Source organism: Pistacia vera, unplaced genomic scaffold, assembly GCF_008641045.1.
Source record: "Pistacia vera cultivar Batoury unplaced genomic scaffold, PisVer_v2 Contig39, whole genome shotgun sequence".
Lineage (NCBI taxonomy): Eukaryota > Viridiplantae > Streptophyta > Magnoliopsida > Sapindales > Anacardiaceae > Pistacia > Pistacia vera.
This window is the reverse complement of record NW_022196212.1, coordinates 1,195,118-1,215,520: the sequence shown is the minus strand read 5'-3', so window position 1 is coordinate 1,215,520 and position 20,403 is coordinate 1,195,118. Positions and strand designations below refer to the sequence as shown.

The 20,403-nt window shown below is 34.7% G+C and overlaps 1 pseudogene; it reads right to left on the bottom strand.

The window, feature by feature from the left end:
• Window positions 1-4,627: 4,627 nt before the first annotated feature.
• LOC116141010 lies at window positions 4,628-18,200 on the bottom strand (annotated as a pseudogene).
• Window positions 18,201-20,403: the final 2,203 nt, after the last annotated feature.

The window sequence follows — 20,403 nt, the reverse complement described above, 5'->3', positions numbered from 1 at the left end:
TTTATGAGATATTCTTGTTTGCTTACCTTGGTGACATGGACCACACAAATTGCCTTTTGGAAGTTCAAGCTTTGGTAGTCCTTTAACCACTTCCTTCTTTGAGAGTCTTACCAAGTCCTTGAAGTTCATGTGACCAAGATTCTCATGCCACAAGTTAGTGGAGTCTACTTTAGAACTGAAACAGGATACACGGTTAGAAAGGAAGTAACAATTGTCATTTGACCTTTTTCCTTCAAGTAGAGAAACACTTTTACCATTCAAGATCTGATATTTGTTCTTTGAGAATTGAACCACAAAATCTTTGTCATAAATTTAACTAATACTAATCAAATTAGCTTTCAAACCATCAACAAGTAAAACATCTTTCAAAATTGGAAAATTAGGAAGCATAATTGATCATTTGCTAAGAATTTTACCTTTCTTTCCATTTCCATAAGTGACATGTCTACTATCCACCGATTCAAGTTCAGTCAAGAGAGATTTATTGCCTGTCATATGCCTTGAACAACCACTATCTAGATACCAAAGATCATTTTGAAATGCAAGCAAAGAAGTATGAGACACAAAACAACTCACGTCAGCCTTAGGTTTCCAAACTCTCTTGGAAGAAAGACCATTGTTGGCATTATGATTTATACTAGCAACAAAACTATGGTCTTTAAAAACTTTCTTCAAATAAGCAATGAATCTAAAGCATTTGATTTTGATGTGTCCTTTCTTGTTACAAAAATGAAAAATAAGGATGAATTTTGATACCTTTATAACTTGTCTCATAGCAGTTCCTTCAGCAGGAGTTCTGATGGCTTTCATAAACATGTTAGCACCAACTTTCGATGTGCTAGCACTAAGATTGAAGCCTAAACCACACCGATCTCCAAAGCTTTTTCCTTGACCAAGCACTTTATCAAGCTTAAGAGAACCTGCATTCAACTTATCAATGATGGTCTTAGCCTCAGACAGTTCAACAGTAAGCACAACAATTTTTTCGAACAAGGCTTTCTTTTGTTTCAACAAGGAAGCATTCTCAATACCAAGAGATTGCAATTTTTTCACAACCTTTAGCCATTGGTCATACATTTTATCATATGCTTCTTGTTGCTCAGCATAGATATCTTTAGTGTCGTCCGAAACTTCACTCTTACCATCTTCTTGATTCACAATGAAGACTAAAATATTCTCATCGTCACCCAAATCATCATTATCACTCTCATCATGCTCACTCTCACTCAAAGTGGCAGCCATGACTTTACCTTTCTTCTTTTTCAGTGTGTTAGCACACTCAGATTGTATGTGCCCAAAACCCTCACATTCAAAACACTTGATAACTTTATTTTTCTTTTCTTTATCTTTTGAAAATTTCTCTGCAAAGGTACTAGGGTTTTGATGGTCATAAGCTTTTTCATGTTTTTCTTTAAAAATTTTGAAAAATTCTTCGTAAGTAAAGCACAATTTTCATCATCCAAAGAGCTCAAATCACAGTCATCAAAAGGATCAGAATCAACCTTATGTTTGAGAGTCAAACCTTTGCTCAGTTTTTGTTTTTCCCATCATTATAGATTCAGCTCATAGGTTTGGAGAGAGCCAATGAGTTCATCGATGTCCATAGCATTTACATCTTGGCATTCTTCAATGGTGGTAACCTTTGACATAAATCTCCGGGGCAAAAGCAAAGCACTTTCCTGACAAGTTCAACATTAGAATATGTTCTTCCCAAAGCAAAACATTCATTAGAGATATCACACACATTATCATAAACATCAGTTATAGTCTCATCCTCTTCCATGTTCAAATTTTCAAAATCAGAGACAAGTCTTCTAAGCCTATTTCGTTTCACGGTACTAGTTCCCTCATTCTTGACTTGAAGTTTATCCCAAGCATCTTTAGCAAGCTCAAAATTAGCTATGACTTTCATTTGGTTTACATTAACATCATTAAAAAAACATGAAGAGCTTTAGAGTTATAATTTGCCAAAGTTATTTATCAACAGTCTAACTAGCAATAGGTTCTGGTCTAGAGACTTCATTTTCGACAACAACCAGGACTATCCAACCATTCACAACTATAGATTAGACTCTTTCATCTATAGACTTAAGGAAGGCATGCATCCTAGGTCTCCATGTGTAATAGTTAGGACCTTCTAATAAAGGAGGTCTATGAGCTGATCCACCTTCAGTGAAGAAGCTCATGATGAAAAGCAATCAGATAGAGGCTAACACACAGATGGAAGTGCACACATAGACAAATAGTAAATCTAAAGAAAAAACGCAATACAAAACATATTTCGTCCACTAGCCAGATCACTCAGATGCAAACAAAAAATAAGTAAATTGGGTAAGGATCTACTAGACTAACTTATCAGAACACACTCTGATACCACTTGTTGGGAATTCAGTTAACATACTTTTGTGTTTAAGTACTCATTTTAAGGTGCAGCGGAAAATTACCAAGTTGATTAAGCAATTCCAATTTGAACACATCAAACATAAGTGCGGAAAATAAAGAACACTGCCATATACATGGTCCGGCTAAATCCACTTTTAGCTTACATCCATGGGACCTTGTCCAGATCAAAGCAATCCACTAAGTGAAAAACACATTACAAGATATAGTTCAAAGTTGATCTAAGTTATAGTAAAAAGAACTCACTATTCAACTTTACACTTAGCACCACACTCTGAATCCTTAAGGTGTAGCAACTTCTTCGAATCTACTTCACGTTGGGAACACACCTGTGAACAGCTTGTAAACCACCAAGCTTCAAGTGCTGAAGCAATGCATTAGCATCAGCAAAGGAATCACGTTCCAAGAGCCATCAAGTCAATGTTTGATATGGTGAGGTTTTTTGGCATTAATGGAAAAGAACCTTGAACTTTTAAGAGAAATAATATTCTAAGAAATTCAGAGTACAAATGTAAAAAAAATGTCAAAATGGTTAGATTCATTTACGCAAGAAGAAGAATTATATAATGAAAAGTTTCTTGCTCAACAATAAAGTGCCACATCAGCCAACAAGGGGCTGACCCAAAGTTTGTCCAAATAAAGGAAGTAGTCATTCTTTTAGTTTGGACCACAAAGCAAATTGGGAAAGGGTACTTTATTCCCTATGACCACCTAAGAATTTTGTGACATGTGTAAAGAGGTCCTAAAAAGAAAGAGACAAAGATAACAAATATCTTTTCTACTTTATCAAACATGCAACTTGTGTTGGGTTGCACAATATCTGAAGCGAGAGTGTAAACACAGACTGTTGTGCACACACACTCGAAACGAAACAAGCCAAGACGCAAGTCTGGCAAACACTGTGCACTAAGAAATGGTGTGCGCACAACAAATGAAACAAGCCAAATAAAAGAATTGGCAACTAGTGTGCACACATAATTGTTGTGCACACACACAACTTATAAGTTTGACAAATATGAATATTCCAGAAACATTAATATTTGATCTAAGGATATAAATTAAAATAAACCCTTAATATCTAATGCATTAGATTGTGTTCAAAGCATCCAAATTCTTATATTTCTTTAGATTTTGAATGCTTTCATACTTGTAATACATATTTAAAAAGGTCATTTAGTTTAGGTTCATATAAAATTACGAGGGTAATCTTCGTTTAATTTTCATGATTTCATTGTTTGATTTGCAAGTAATAAAACATTACGAGTATCTTTTGTTGCAAATAGTGTTTATTATTGGTAATATAGGGGGTAATCAGATAACCCACCAGGGAGTGTTATTAAAAGATTACCGAGGTAATCTGATTTTTATACCTATTTACCCTTAATTAAACACCATTTCGGACACAATTGCCCTCAAATGTCTACCAAATAACCATTACCCAAACCCCCAGCATTTGAGAATTTAGCTAAAATACCCCAACCACAAAAAAGTTTAAAAGTTAACAAAATATCCCCAGCTACCTAAGACCACCGCCTGCCGTCAATGGCGTTGCCGTAATAGCGCATGACCGGTGGGATCTAGGCCTTGAAAAGGCTAGATCTTTGACCATGAAACAGCCAGATCCTATCGGTCGTGCGCCATTATGGCGACTTCCGATGGCGCCGGCGGTGGTGGCTAGATGCTGTTAGTGGCTTAGGGTGGGTGGGGGTGATTTTGCTACAAATTAAAGTTTTATGTGGTTGGGGTGTTTTAGAAAAATTTCAAATTTAGGGGTTTAAAAGAAATGATTTAGAAAATAATAATAAAAAATATTATATTAATATTTTAAATGGAGGGCAATTTAGTAATCTATATGACATACCCACCAATTTACCTCCCAATCAAACATATCAATATAACATACCCACCAATTTATTCCAAAATAACCAAATACTTTTCCCTAAACACTCACAGAAAAGGTAGATTTTTTAACTAGTTTAATAATATATATAACTGTGAGAATCATTAGACCTATCGTGATAGTCTAAATAGTACTACTATATCCAATGATTGTTAAGGGTCGATAATATTGTCAGGTCAGTACCTTAAAACTATCATATATCTCTCGATAATCTCAATCATACAGATCTAATGATTCTCAATAATCAATAACTTTTTCAGGTTAGTAAGCATAACCCTAAAAGATTTTTTAAGGAAAAAAAAAAAAAACTATATAATAAGTTGTAGGTTAATCACCAACAAGGATCTTCTGGCATATGTCAAGCCTCCCTCCAACATATTTCATGAAGAAAGTCATGACAGAAGCCACAATGCTATATCTTGCAACAAGCAAACCCAAGATTTTTCCTACTATCTCAACCTTTGAGCCTTTAACATATCCATCTGACATTGGAGGAAACATTGCAAGGCCTTCCTTGCAAATAAGAAGAATTCATACGCTTCAACTTCAGGTATGTTCATGATTGAGATCAATTTTTCTCCTTCAACATCTTGGGTCATTGACACAGGATGCGGTTCTCACATTTGTACTAATATGCAAGGACTAAGGTAGAGTAGAGTTCTTGCCAAAGAAGAAGTGGACCTACGAGTTGGAAATGGAGCTCACATTGTTGCATTAGTTGTAGGGTCATATTGTTTATCTTTGCCTACGTGCTTATTATTAGAACTTAAAGATTGTTATTACGTATTTGTAATTTCAAGAAATATAATTTTTGTATCCATTTTTGTTAGCATGTGATCGGGTTTACGCAGCGGAAAAACATAGTTTTAAAACAAATAAAAACAGATCATATGCTTTAATCCCAAATTTGGGTACAGATTATAATGTTTATAAATTTTGCATTATTTAATATGATAAATCCATACAAGGATTCATAATGCTTACACATGTTTGGAGGCTCCTCCGAATATCTCTGATTACGCTCACGAAAACCGTTCATAGCACTATTCACCGGCAATTGTTCATCGACACTGTTTATTGGACATTGTTCATCGACACTGTTCACGTAATTCTTCGTTAATCGATCCAAAGTGGGATCACACTCACGAAAATCCATACGAAGACAATCTGCAAAACCCTTGATTATTTTGCTAGAACAATCAAAGGGCTTCAAGAATCAAGAAAGAAGAAAAATAAAACTTTTCTTTTCCCTCAAGAGTGAAATGTGAGAGAGAGTAAAAATGGTGGCTAGGGTTTTTAATTTTAATTGAATGAATGAATTCACCTTGGTTTTAATTTCAAGTTGCACTTATATAGTGCAACAATTAGAACCCTATTTCACTTAGGAATAGTCATGGGCTCCAACCCTAGTTCACCCTTGCAACCAAACACCCCCATTATGGTATTTTAATTAATTAATTATTATTATAATTAAAATAAATTAATATATAATAATATATTAACATTTAATTAATAATAATAATTCATTTAAATATATACATAGATATATTTAAATATAATCTCACTAATTTAATTTTAATATTAAAATTAAATACAGGCAACAACCTTAGCTAATTTAATTGCACTGTGAGATTACCAAAATACCTTTTCATCTTGAAAGACGAAAATACCCTTCTCACAAATTGATTCTTAAATTATCTTCTAAGTGTATGATTTGAAGGCTCCTCATAATATTGGCAGTATGTAGTATTGCGATTAACATCAATTAATCATCTCATTACACACAGACCAAGATTGGCCCCTAGTAAGGCATCATGGCCACCGGATAGATTCGGATTCAACGAAACCGTAACCTATCAACGGTATGGTTACCGTGCAATCCAATCCAATCCTTTCATCATCTGTTATCTCATCGAGACTGAGGTACATAAATAGTGTCAACCTCAGATATCCTTGACATGTTTGTATTTAGTTAATGGACCAATGATCGGAATAATAAATTGGATTGAGCATCAACTCAATCGCACTGTGGCCACAGATTTAGTGTCATTGCCATTTACTGAATTACCCAGTGAGATAATTTATCCCGTACTGAGGAATAATGAATCTTTTTTCGATCCACCATAGTCTCGATACACTTCTCAATGTAGCCAATCACTACCATATTGATAGCTCTGAATAGAACTACGTTGGGCTAGTGTCAAACTACACTAATTGGTGCACAAGGCGCTCCAGTGATCTGTAACGCCCACATGGAGGTACGTAATTTAATTTATGCTCTTATACCTTTAGTTGATTTTTGCTAAAGTTATTTTGAGAAAATGTGAAGAAAATGCCTTAAACTTGCATTAAGGGTAAAATGGTCTTTTCACTCAAAATTAGTTGAAAAAGTGGAGAGTGAAAAGAGATAGAATTTCATGGGGAATGCAATAAAAATGAGGGCATTATGGTAATTGACTAAGGGACATAGATAGAATTTTAAAGAAAGTGCAAGGGCAAAATGGGAAACTAATATATATTTTTATGTTATATCAAGGATTGAACAGTGAAACCCAAGCCACTCTTCAACCCATTTTCACGCCACTTCTCCTCCAAATCCTCTCAATTTCTTCACTTCTTTTCCAAAAGAAATTCATAGATTTTGGGAATTTTGAGTGGATTTTCAATCCCAAGCAACTTTACGTAAGATCCTTGCACTAAGAAGTGATTTTTCATTTTTAAAGTGTTGAATTTTGATGGTTTGTGCTTATAGGATTTAAGAGGAAGAGAGTTTGATCAAAGAAGATTCTTAAAGGGGTTGGATTGCTCATATCAAAGGTAAGTAAATCCTACCCAAGTTATGATTTGAGAAATCAAGTGTGTAGAGATTTTACATATATGTATATGCTTATGATTTTGAGAATTGTTGATGAAATTGATGAATTATTGACGAGTTTGATGATTAATGATGAATAGAATTTAGCCATGAGAATTGGTTTTGGTTGTGTGATGATTAATTGAAGTTTGGTTGAATTTAGAAAGAGTTGAGCAGAATTTTTGGGAGTGTATTGTTTTGGACAGGTTTAGTAATTGTTTAAGGGAGTTTTACTCCAAATATTGGTGGCTTGAGAAAGAGATAGAATTGTAGTCAAATTGGAGTTTGATTATGCATGCAATATGTTTGATGAAATGTCCAAGAGAAGTGTATGCATGAGTTTTATTCATTTATGAATTGATATGAGTTTGTAGATGGTAGAGAGAAATATATTTTTATGCTACATGGCATCTTTGCATTTAAACATTTGCATTTAGAAAGAATTATAAGCATGGAACCATCTACAAGCATATATCTCCATAAGAGCATGAAAAAGCACTAAAATATGTTAAAAAGAAAATAGAAAGAAATGAGAATATTAAGATATTCAAATCTGAAATTTTAGTTAAAGAAGTGTAAAAAGATAAAAAGAAGAGAACGTTGTTGCGATGGGGAGCCCGTGAGTGACATAGTCCCACATGCACGCTGCCTTTTGTGAGCGGCCTCAGAATTCAGAAAGAAGAATTGTACAGTCCGTTAGAAGTGCGTGTGGATGAGGACTGTACCCAGAATTAGAGAATTCACTAACACGGCCAAGGCTCCAAATCCATGCCTCAACCAAGTCCGATCGGCAAGAAAAGAAAGAATAGAAAGAAAGAAAGAAAGAATAGAAAGAAAGAATAAAAAGAAAGAAAGAAAAAAAGAATAGAAAGAAAGAATAAAAAGAAAGAAAGAAAGAATAGAAAAGAAAAGAAAGAACGAATATAAAGAAAGAAAAGAAAGAATAGAAAGAAAGACTAGCAAAAGAAAGAAAGAAATAAAGAATAAGAAACAGAAAACAGAATGAGAAAAATAGAAAGAAAATGCATAATATATGCATTTGTGCATTTGCATCATGAATATGCATAATACCATTCTCATTATCGTGAGTAGTGAAAAATTAGAAAATTGAGAGAAAAACAGAGAAAGAATGAGAAAGAACAGAGAAAGAATAAAGAATACTCAGGAAATGAGTTGTAAGGAAAGAAAATTCAGGATTTAAGCAACGGAGAGAGAAGGGTAGCATAGCAGGTTTACTTACTGAGCAATTAATGCTCACTCCATTGTTTTCAATGTTTTTGTAGGTAATAGGCGAGTTGCAGTCACTTGGACGTCACGTGGTGGAAGGGATGGGCTACACTGTCAAGTTGTTATTTTGAGTGTATTTTGTAAATATTTGTATATAAAGAAAAATTAAATATGGGCCCATACTTTATTACTCGTTTATATATGTATTTTCATATATATATTTTTAATGAGTTTTATTGATTATTTTACGAGTATACTAGCTAGAAAGAAAGTATTACATGATCTCAAGTCTAAGGATTACATGCACGACCATCCGTTAGAGGATTTATTCCATAGATACTGGGGTTACCATCCATATGGAATCCTCTTGTGGGTCTGTCCAGTGAACTTGCCTCTAGCAAGCACCCATGCGTTGCACCAGATTGTTGACAAACAACCTTGACAAGTGAGATCAGTCACTACCTCTTGACAAGGTCGTTCAATACTATGATAGCCTTACCATATTCTATGTCCTTAGTTAGAATAATACTAGGGCTACGAATGTTTCTAGAATAACCACCATACGTGATCATAGGGTTCTCACTATCAAGATTTGAAACACTTGATATCCTCGTCATGGTTCTACCATCCTAAGGACATATATCATTACATATAACTATGATTTACACGATATAGAAGAATATGCCTTTTATTGATAAATAAACATTTATTACAGAGTCAATTTTACAATAATAGATTGGCTCTAGGGCACCTACTCCAACAACTTTGGATGAAATAGGATATCATTTTGTTATTTCTAATGGATTGTTGTCCTTTAGTATGGATGGTATTCTATATGGAACTACTAGATTACATAATGGATTGTATGTTCTTGATTCAAACAATAAGGAAATTCTCAACATGGAAACAAAGAAGGCTAAATATAGCAGACAGACCCAACCATACATTTGGCATTGTAGGCTAGGCCATATCAATTAGACCGGCATTGTAAAACTCCACAAAGATGAAATTTTGGACCCATTTGACTTCTAGTCTTTTGAGGTGTGTGAGTCATGCCTTTTAGGCAAAATGACCAAATCGCCTTTTACTAGACACAATGAAAGGGCTACAAAACTATTAGGCATCATCCATGGTGATGTATGTGGTCCACTAATAGTTGAAGCCAAAGGTGAATATTCGTACTTCATCACATTTACTGATGATTTCAGTAAATACGATTATGTTTATCTTATGAGACATAAATCTGAAGCTTTTGATAAATTTAAAGAATTCATGAATGAAGTACTGAATATGTTAGGCAAGAGTATTAAGACTTTTTGGTCATATCGAGGAGGTGAATACTTGAACTTTGGGTTTTATTAATACCTAAAGGAATATGGGATGGTATCACTACTCACACCTCCTTATACACCGTAGCATAATGGTGTGTCTGAAAGGAGAAATCGAACCTTGCTCGACATGGTTCGGTCTATGATGAGTTTTACCAATCTACCTACATCATTTTGGGGTTATGCCCTAAAGGATGTAACCCATATACTGAACCATGTGCTGTCAAAGTCTATAGATAAGACTCCATATGAACTTTAGAGTGTCCAAAAGCTTGATTTATCTTAATAAAATATTTGGGGTTGTGAAGCTTATGTTAAGAAATTGACTTCGAACAAGCTAGGCCCAAATTTTGATATATGCATTTTTGTAAGGTATCCTAAGGAGACCAAGGGATACTATTTCTATTATCCAGAAGAGCACAAAGTTTATGTTGCTCGAACAAGGGTCTTCTTAAAGAAGGAATTTCTTCTAAGAGGTACTAATGGGAGGAAAGTAGAACTTGATAAAGTTTTAGTTTCACAAGATGCATTCGACGGAGGACGGAATAATGTGTCACCAGGTGTGATTGAACATCATGAGGAGGTTACTCAACAGTTTATGTATCAAAGTGAACCACCTCAAGATACATTGGAGTTGCATAGATCTGGGAGAGTACATTGAGAGCCTAAGAGATATGGTTTTCTCGTGACTCAGCGTGATAGCGTATTGGTTTATCAAGACGATGAATCCAAAACCTATGACGATGCTGTATTGGATTTAGATTCCGCTAAATTGCTAGAAGCTATGAAATCTAAGGTGGACTTCATGTACCAAAACTAAGTATGGACTCTAGTGGATATACCTGAAAGGGGCAGAACCCATAGGGAATAAATGGGTTTTCAAGTAGAAGACTAACATGGATGGTTATGTGCATACCTATACAACATAGCTGGTTGTTAAAGGTTTTAAAGAAGTTCATGGCATTGAATATGATGAAACCTTTTTGCCAGTTGCGATGCTGAAGTCTATCTAGATTATGCTTACGGTTGTTGCATATCATGATTAGAAATTTGAAAAATGGATGTCAAAATAACTTTCTTGAATGGAAACATTGAAGAGGATGTGTATATGACACAACCCGATGGTTTCGTTCTTGATGGACAAGCAAATAAGATTTGCAAGTTGTAGAGATCCATTTATAGACTCAAGGAAGCTTCAAGGATTTGGAACATTCATTTTGATTGAGCTGTAAAAGATTTTGATTTCATCAAAAACAAAAAGGAGCCCTATGTTTACAAGAAAGTCAGTGCGAGCGCAATTGCATTACTAGTGTTTTATGTCGACGACATACCTTTGATAGGGAACGATATATCAAACTTGTAGACGGTAAAAACTTGGTTATCTAAGTGCTTCTCCATGAAGGACTTAGGTGAGGTAGCCTACGTTCTTGGTATAAAGATCTATCGTGATAGATCGCGTAGGCTGTTCGACCTAAGTCAGAGTATATACATAGATAGGGTCCTAAAAGGATTCAACATGGAAGAGTCTAAGAAAGGATTTCTTCTTATGTCACATGGCATATATCTCTCTATGGAGATGTGTCCAAGGACACAGGAAGAGAGAGATAAGGTGAAAAAAATTCCATATGCATTAAGCATTGGATCTATCATGTATGTCGTGTTGTGTACTAGGGGTGAGCGGCTCCGGGTACCCTGCATTTTATGAGAGAATCGGAACCAAAACCGCACAGTGCAGGCTCCCAAAAATAGGAATCGAAACTAGAATCCGTATGTTCCGGTTCTTAAATTCAAGGAACCAAAACCTGAAATGTAGGTTCCAATTCCTTACCTGGGTATCCTGTAAAAAATCAATTACCCCCTATTAGTTTAAAAATGAGAAAAATACCTTAAAAGTTTATAAATACACCCGTAACAAATTAAGAAAACCTATATTTAGTAGTTTTTAACTTTTGATTACTCATTCATTTGTGTCCAATATCTCATAAATCCTTTAATCTCTAGGCAACACTTGAATTCAATCAGTTCATCACAATTCACATAAAATTTCTTAATAAAACCAAAACACAAACAAGTTCCAAGCTCGGTACCCGTTTGAGGTTCTTTTCATAGTTTCGGTTTCGGTTTCGGTTTTGAAACCTATAGGAACTAGAACCGGAACCACATAGTGTCGGTTCCAATAAAATGGAACTAGAACCTACCTATATAGTGTCGGTTCTGGTAGGTTCAAGTTTCGATTCCGGTCTACCCGCAGGTTCCGGTTTTACCCGCTACCCGTGCTCACTCTTATTGTGTACTCAGGTTAATGTCTCGTGTGCCCTAAGCACTTGTAGCAGATATCAATCGAATCTAGGTGAACGTCACTAGACTGTAGTCAATAACATCATTAAGTACTTGAAAAGGACTAAAGATATGTTCTTGGTTTATGGAGGAGATGATGAGCTCACTATTAGAGAATATAGTGATGCTAGTTTCCAAACGGACGAAGATGATAACCGTTCACAATGCGGTTTTGTATTTTGTCTCAATAGAGCTTTAGTGAGCTGGAAGAGCTCCAAGCAAAGCACTGTAGCAAATTCTACCACGGAAGCTGAGTATATCAAATTAAGCGATGCGGCTAAAGAAGCAGTTTGGATCAAGAAGTTCATCAGTGAATTTAGAGTGGTCTCGTCTATTATTGATCCAGTGGATATCTATTGTCACAACAATGGGGCAATGGCATAGGCTAAGGAACCACAGTCTCATTAGAGGTCCAAACACATACTTAGAAGGTTTTATCTGATCAGAGAAATGGTTCAGAGGAAAAATGTGCAGATTTGCAAATTAAATTACCTATGGATGAAAATCTCATCGATCCACTAACGAAGACTCTGATGCAGTAGAAGCATGAAAAGCACTTAGGGTCATTTGGTATTAAGTACATGGATGATTGTATATAATGCAAGTGGGAGATTCTTAGTGTATGTACCCTAGAGCCAATCAATTATTGTAATATTGTCTTTATAAATCATGTTCATATCAATAAAGAGTAAGCAAATTTTTCCCACGCAAATAATGGCTTAATGACACTTTCCCACCAACAGACTTTTAAAATACCACTTTACTATCCAAATTTATATTCTGTTTTTGATTTCGGCATCGTTGCAACCCCACACCAACACCATTCTCTTTCTCGATCATCACTCACTAAAACCTCTCAAACCCTACTCCCGCTAACCCTGCCAATTTTCAACAATAAAATGATTAGGGTTTGCGCAACTGCCCCTCTCAAGTTAAATTTGGATCAATCCTAACCACCAAAATCCAACCTTCTACCACCAAAAGACTCATCAGTCTCCACTCTTCAAAAGCCCCAATAGCCTAGAACGAGCTTGCTCTTTATTCGCCCCCAAAATATAAATTTGGATAGTAAAATAGTATTTTAAAAATCTATGGGTAGGAAAGTGTTATTAAACAATTATTATGTTGGGAAAAAGTCGTTAACTCATCAATAACATACATTTTTCTCTATACATATAATTTATTCTATATGTGTTGATATATGTCCGTAGAGTGGTAAAGCCGTGATGAGGGTATTGACTATTTTAAATCTCGATAGTGAGGACCCTATGATCACATATGGTGGCCAATCTAGAAATGTTTGTAGTATTATTCTGACCAAAGGCATATATAATACGGTAAGGTTATTATAGTGTTAAACGACTATGTCGAAAGGAAGTGACTGATCTCACTTGTCAAGGTTGTTTGGTGACAACCTAGTGCAACACATAGGTGCTTGCTGTATGCAAGTTCACTAGAATAACCCACCAAAAGATTCCACATATATGGTAACCTAGTGTCTGTGGAATAAATCCTCTAACGGATGGTGGTGCATGTGATCTTTAGACTTGAGATCACTGGAGTGCTTTGTACATCAATCGGTGTAGTTTGACTACATCAAGAAGTGTGTTAAGGCTATTGTGGATCAATAAATGATTCATCACTGTCGGGTACGGGAGAAGTTATCTCACTGCAAAGTTCGATTATATTGGCAACGACAATAAATCTGTGGCCACAGTGGGTTTAAGTTGTCACTCAATCTAATTTATTATTTCGGTCGTTGGTTTAGTAATCGAATACCAAGATATCAAGGATATCTGAGGTTGATGCTATTTCTGTAACTCAGCCTTGATGAGATAATAGATGATAAAGGGATTCAATTGGACGGTAACCACACTGTGGATAGGTATTAGTTCTTCGTTGATCTCTACTTGTTTGGTGGCCATGACACCTTGCTAGAGGCCAATCTTGTCGGTGTAGTTTGACACTAGCCCAATGTAGTTCTATTCAAGGCTATCAAAACATTAGTGATTGGCTACATCAAGAAGTGTGTTAAGGCTATTGTGGATCAATAAATGATTCATCATTGTCAAGTACGGGGGAAGTTATCTCACTGCAAAGTTCGGTTATATTGGCAACTACAATAAATCTGTGGCCACAGTGGGTTTAAGTTGTCACTCAATCTAATTTATTATTTTGGTCGTTGGTTTAGTAATCGAATACCAAGATATCAAGGATATCTGAGGTTGACTCTATTTCTGTAACTCAGCCTTGATGAGATAACAGATGATGAAGAGATTTGATTGGACGGTAACCACACCGTGGATAGGTATTAGTTCTTCGTTGATCTCTACTTGTTTGGTGGCCATGACACCTTGCTAGAGGCCAATCTTGTTGTAGACTAGGTTTGTGCGGAGCATACTCTACACTCTAGGTTGGCCATTGACATATGATTTGTAAAATTTTAGTGCACTCTGATACTATGTTTTCTATATTTGGATTTTCAGGACCTTTTGTTCGGAACTTGTATTTTGAAGTATTGATTGTCCCACCTTTAATTATTTTTTATGAAGGATTTTTATGAAACATTTTTGTAAGTACTTTTTCCAACTTATGAAGTTGTGTCGGCACATTCATTTCTGATGTTTGCACATCTTTTTGATTATGCACAATCGTTTCTATAGTTTACATATGTCGTGACATTGTGTTGATGTATGTACATTTAGCTAGTTTGATTTTATCGCAAAATATGGGCACATTAGAGTCAGATGTGTAAACAGTCGTCCAGTTAGACCTTAGTACAAATGTTGACTTTTCATAGGTTGTTAGGATTTTATCCAGGACTAAAATATACGTGAGTGGCCCACACACAAGTTTCAAACATTTCAGATGTGGTCCTAGAAATTTGTTTTTCCTTTTTAGAAGTCCTGACAAGTTGTTGAAAACTTTTCTTAAATAGCCAAACATGTGTAAGGCTTTGTCGGTTGGCTGTCCATTGGATTGTTGAGTAAGGATTCTTTGTAATCTTCTTCATCCTTGCATTTACGTTTGAACCTGAATATTCCTTTTATTGTTCTTTGAAAATACTTAGAGGTTTTATTCATCTTAGGTTAGGTTTCTTTGTTGTTTTTAATGCTCAAAATACTTATGTAATCTTAGTGTTTAAGGGTGTTGGAACATGGTTCCATCGACGAAAGCTTGAAGGGATTTCAAGTTGTGGAGCTGAAGGTTGTCTTCGGCATTGAAGCTTGAGTAGAGCTCGAGTTGTCCAGGAGGTTTCTTAGATTCAAGCAAGCTGTGGCAAGACATTGGGTCAACCAAAGGGTGAAGTTAAAGTGTTGTGAAAACTGGGAGTGCTTTACACTTGTTTACTTAACTTCAACTTTGTAATGAAATTTGAATAATTGCTATAGAAGACGTGGTCCCGGGGATATAAGCAGTGGGCCGAACCATGTAAATACCTTTTGTGTGCTTTACTTTAAGTTCTGGATGTTTGTTTATGTGTTGATGATGAATGGCCAACTCCAAGCACAAATGAACTCAATCAACCTATTTTGCAATAACATATGTTTAATGAACTTAGATTAGTTTATAAACTTACAATTTTTTAAAAAAATTCACCCTCCGTTCAGGATTCTGAGTCCCTAGGAGCACTCGGGTCCGATGGGGTAGGGAAACCCAGGAGGGGGCGTGACATTTTATAAAAATAGAAGAAAAAATAAATGCAAATTTCACCTGTTATGACAACTCAAGGATAAGCATCACAAACTCATGAATTATTTGAACATATTATGGCAAGCACTACATATCATTTTCATAGAATAATTTGCAAAAGGCTACACAAGCATTAATTAGGCGATAGATGATTCCAACCTTACATTGATACTCGTCCTTTCAACTATTATCAATCCAACGGTTATCATCTATCTAATAATGTTCCTAAAGATTATTAACATATGTAACCATTCCCATATTGGAATTAAACTTTAGCATATAATATAGAAGTCCTTGTTCTGGAGTTGGCATTGCTTCGCCTATAATTCTTTCTTTCGGATGGACCATCTCCCATTTAAATCTCTTCACCACATTGTGAACAAAAGTGAGTATTACTAGTCGAGCATATTCCTTTCCTGGGCACATCCGAGGTCCCCCTCCAAATGGAACAAATGTGAAAAGAGGTAAATTATTTGTTTCATCATGTCTTGATGGGTCAAATTTTTCTGGATTTGGGAAGTATTTAGAGTTCCTGTTTGTTTAATTTACATTCCAATATACCTGGAAGAAAAAAAAAAAAGTTTCATAAAAACAAAAATCCTGAACTCTTTAATAAATTGAAGATCTCAACGTATCCATAAAAAGTTTGAGTGAAAGTAAAAAAATAATAAGTCACTTTCAAGAAAATGTAAAGCTTCGGGTTTTTAGGTTTCAAGGAATTGATTTGCTAAAGAATTAAAAAAAAAATTGAAAAAAAAATTGTACTTATTATCATAATAATTTTTCTAAGTTATAATAAAAATATGTACTTTATATAATTCACCGATTACATTATAATTGATTGGGAAAGAAATTATTTACTACTATAATTGATTGGGAAAGAAATAAACCATTGATTGCATTATAATTCATTGGGAAGAAACGATTTGAAGGAAATACTACTAAGGCCTACATGCAGCATGGAATATTCATCACTAAATTAATCATTTTCAAAACTTACAATGTTTTAAAAAAAAAAAAAAAAAAAAATTACAATTTATAGAAAAACACAAGCAATATTTATATCCATTTAAAAAAAAAAAAAAAAAATTCCCACAAACGCTATTGTAGTCAAAATACTTTCCAGGAATATTTCATCTTTTGCATATCATCCCGATTCAAGAGCTCCCCAGGCTTCTTTGAGGCTGCGATTTCTTGTTGCTCTAATTTAATTGAAAGTTTGAAACCAAGCGATCAAGTCCAACATAACAAAATATAGCAATAAATTATCCAAAAAATTATACCAGGCCATTGAGAACCGTCAGATCGCACTTAATAATCTCAACAGCACATCCAGTGATTTTCAAGGTCAATGTATGAAGAAAAATTCATATGAAACAGTTTCACCATCTCACTCAAGTGAGTGATGAGACCGTCGAATTTATAGATTACCATAACACTACCTAAAAGATTCAAAAAACAAAAACAAAAAACAATAAAAAGAGTTATGATTAGGGTAATTAATCACCAGCAAGGACTTTATCGTATATGTCAGGCCTCTCTCCAACGTGTTTCATGAACAAAGTCATGATGGAAGCGACAGTGCCATATCCTACAACAAGGAAACTCAACAGTTTGTCCGCAACCTCAACCTCTGGAATACTTTCCCCAGATCCATCTGTGACTAAAATCATATGTGACAAAATATCCACCGTCGGTTCTCCTCTCGCCATTGTAGCTTTCTTCTCAGAAATTATGGCCCTTAACTCTTTGTGAACTGCAGCTGCTGCTTTGCATGCTTTACGAAAATTCGTTCCGGGAAAATTTAAAGGAGCAGAAAACATCCCTACTTTTACATCATCAAGACTGGTAATAGTCCTGGCAACGAGCTCAGGATCTTCAGTGCACATGAATAAACTACAGGCGATACTTAAGGTTAGAAATTTAGCTATAGAGGGAATGCCTTCACTTCGTCATTTCCTTCCCAAAAAGTTTCCATTTGTTGTTGAGTAATGGAATCCATTTTGCCCACAAACTTTACCAGGGCTTCAGGTTTCAGGAACCCTAGTGCGGTTCTTGCGCTTTTCAATGCTTCTTTGATCTTAAAGCTTCCTGTACGATCTTTAGACAGGAAGAGCTTTTGCATGGAATAGGGCAGGACTGGAGTGAAGAGTTTGTGTTCATTGGTGAAGATAAATTTATGGCCGTCTGGACCGCAAATGACTGCAACTTTTTCTCCGAGAATCCTGGTTTTGAAAATATCCGGAGAGTATTTCTTCATTCTATCGAGTACAAACTTCTCTTGCTTCCGGCATTGAATTGTTTCTCCGATAAGAGGCCATCCGAAGCTCCCTGGTGGCAGGTTTTTGTGTCTGCTTCGGAGTGAACGAATGCCGGAAGCAAGAATGAGAAGAAGGGGAGCGAGATAGAAAAGGAAGAGACATGAGAGCTCCATATTGAATGGTGTCGAAATGAGATCCATCGTGAAAGATACGGAATTTAATGTGTCTCGCTTGAAGAGCCGGAGGTCAATTTATAGAGATTCAATGCACTTACACCTAATCTATCCTTCACCCATTTGACAGCTGGAGGTCAATTTATAGAGATCCAATATCACCTCATTACATCAGGTCTATTTAATCACATGTGCCTGAAAAAATCTAATGTTGATTAGTATGGTATTATTAGAATCCCTCGTAAATAGTATCATAAATCAATAGTTACATATCAGGTTATTATATGAATGGGAAAGATTGATGAGAGGATGTCACATAAACAGTATTGTATTTTATTAGTATTATTTTAAATATCAATTTTCTTGTTATGAACATTTTTAAATTTTATTTATCATTCTAATGAACTACTACAATAAGATTGATTGCTTTCCACAAATAGAGAAATTAAAAATTAAAAATTTCTCTTAAAGAAATTATGACGGTGGCTGTCACTTGTTGGTGGTTTGCGGATGGGTGGGGTGATGTCGGGTGATTTGGAGGTTGGTTTAATTAATGGGGGCTGTTATGAGGATAATGTGGGTATGATAGCGTTTTTATATCATCAAAACTTTTTATTATAGGGACAATTTATATAAAAACAAGAACCTAACAAATTTTTTATTCTTTAAATCTAAAATTAAATAGTAATTTTGACTTTCCACTTATAGAAAGTAAAATTTCACTCTCTATCCTAATTTTAATTAATAAACTACAAGTATTTATGTATTTTATTTATTAATTCTCTTTCTATTTTTCTTGAAATTGAAGAGCATCTCCATTAAATTTAAAAAGTTTATTGGATTTGAATAAAAAATTTGTTCTTTATATTTAGAATTTAATGAAAATGTTCTTTATTTATATGAAAGATACTCTATAAAATAAAAAACACCATTGGAGATGCTCTTATGAGGATAATGTCGGGTGATTATGTATAAAAATTGTTATCTTACAAAAAGCTAATTTTGGCCTCCTTATTTCTAAAATGTTACATTTTATCCCCTCAAAGGCTCAAATGCAATTTTTTATACAAATTTGTTTACCTTTGGTCTCCCTTATTCATTAAATATTCCGTTGACCCTTTATTTTAGAAATGTTACATTTTATCGCCCTTAAATTAAATTTCGTAAATAAATGTGTTTCTCTTTGGTCTCCTTCATTCATTAAATATTATACTTTGCCCCCTCCCCCAATATACTTTCTCCAATAGGGGAGTGTTATTTTTATGATCAATAATGCTACATATACAAATTATCGATATAAACTATTCCTTTAAAACTAATGTAACAACCTTATATATTTGACATATAATATTCTTCAATTTATTTAATTAATCTTACATAAAATCATTCAATCATCTTAAAATATATTATTTTATATAAGAAGTTTATACATGAAGTATGATTATTTTCCAATATAGTCAAAGTTTGGAGTTTTCGATACCATATGATCTAAAATAATAACGACAAGAAGAAGAACAACGATAATAAATCTTGATCTAATCATCATGAAGAAATCAAAGTGAAAATAATTATATGAGGTCTTTGTATGGGACGTTAAATTGTCTATTGTTACATTACAGGCTCTGTGAATTAATATTAGATTCATTATTGTTTCATAATGTAAAATGTCATATATTATGCTATAGTTGAAGGTAGGATTTGAGAGAGATAAAGAAACAAGTAAAAGAGAAGAATACTAAGCTTTAACTGTATTGATTGATTATTGAAATTAATTACAAGCTCTGTTTATATAGCAAGAGCACAATACACGTGAGTCAAGTTGCTCATTAGCAAGGCTAGGCTAAAGTCACTTGCCAGTTACTAAAATTAGAGTAGACAATTTGGGAAACTAATCCTAACATCCTCCCTTAAACCAAACTTCCATAGACAATTTGGGAAACTAATCCTAACATCTTCCCTTAAACCAAACTTCCATAAACTTGTCATTTAAGAATTGATTCTAACATCTTCCCGCAAATGAAGCTTCATCGTACAAGAGCATTCAGAGAGCATATTCATCAGTGGAGAGGCATTTAGAGACTAGTTCCATCAGCGGAGAGAACAGTCTAGTTCAGAGGAAGGGATACTTGGTGAACCATACAAGAGCATTCAGAGAGCAGTTCCATAAGTAAATCTTGAACAACAAACAATAAATCTGAAACAACTTTAACACCTTAAAAGAAACAGAAAC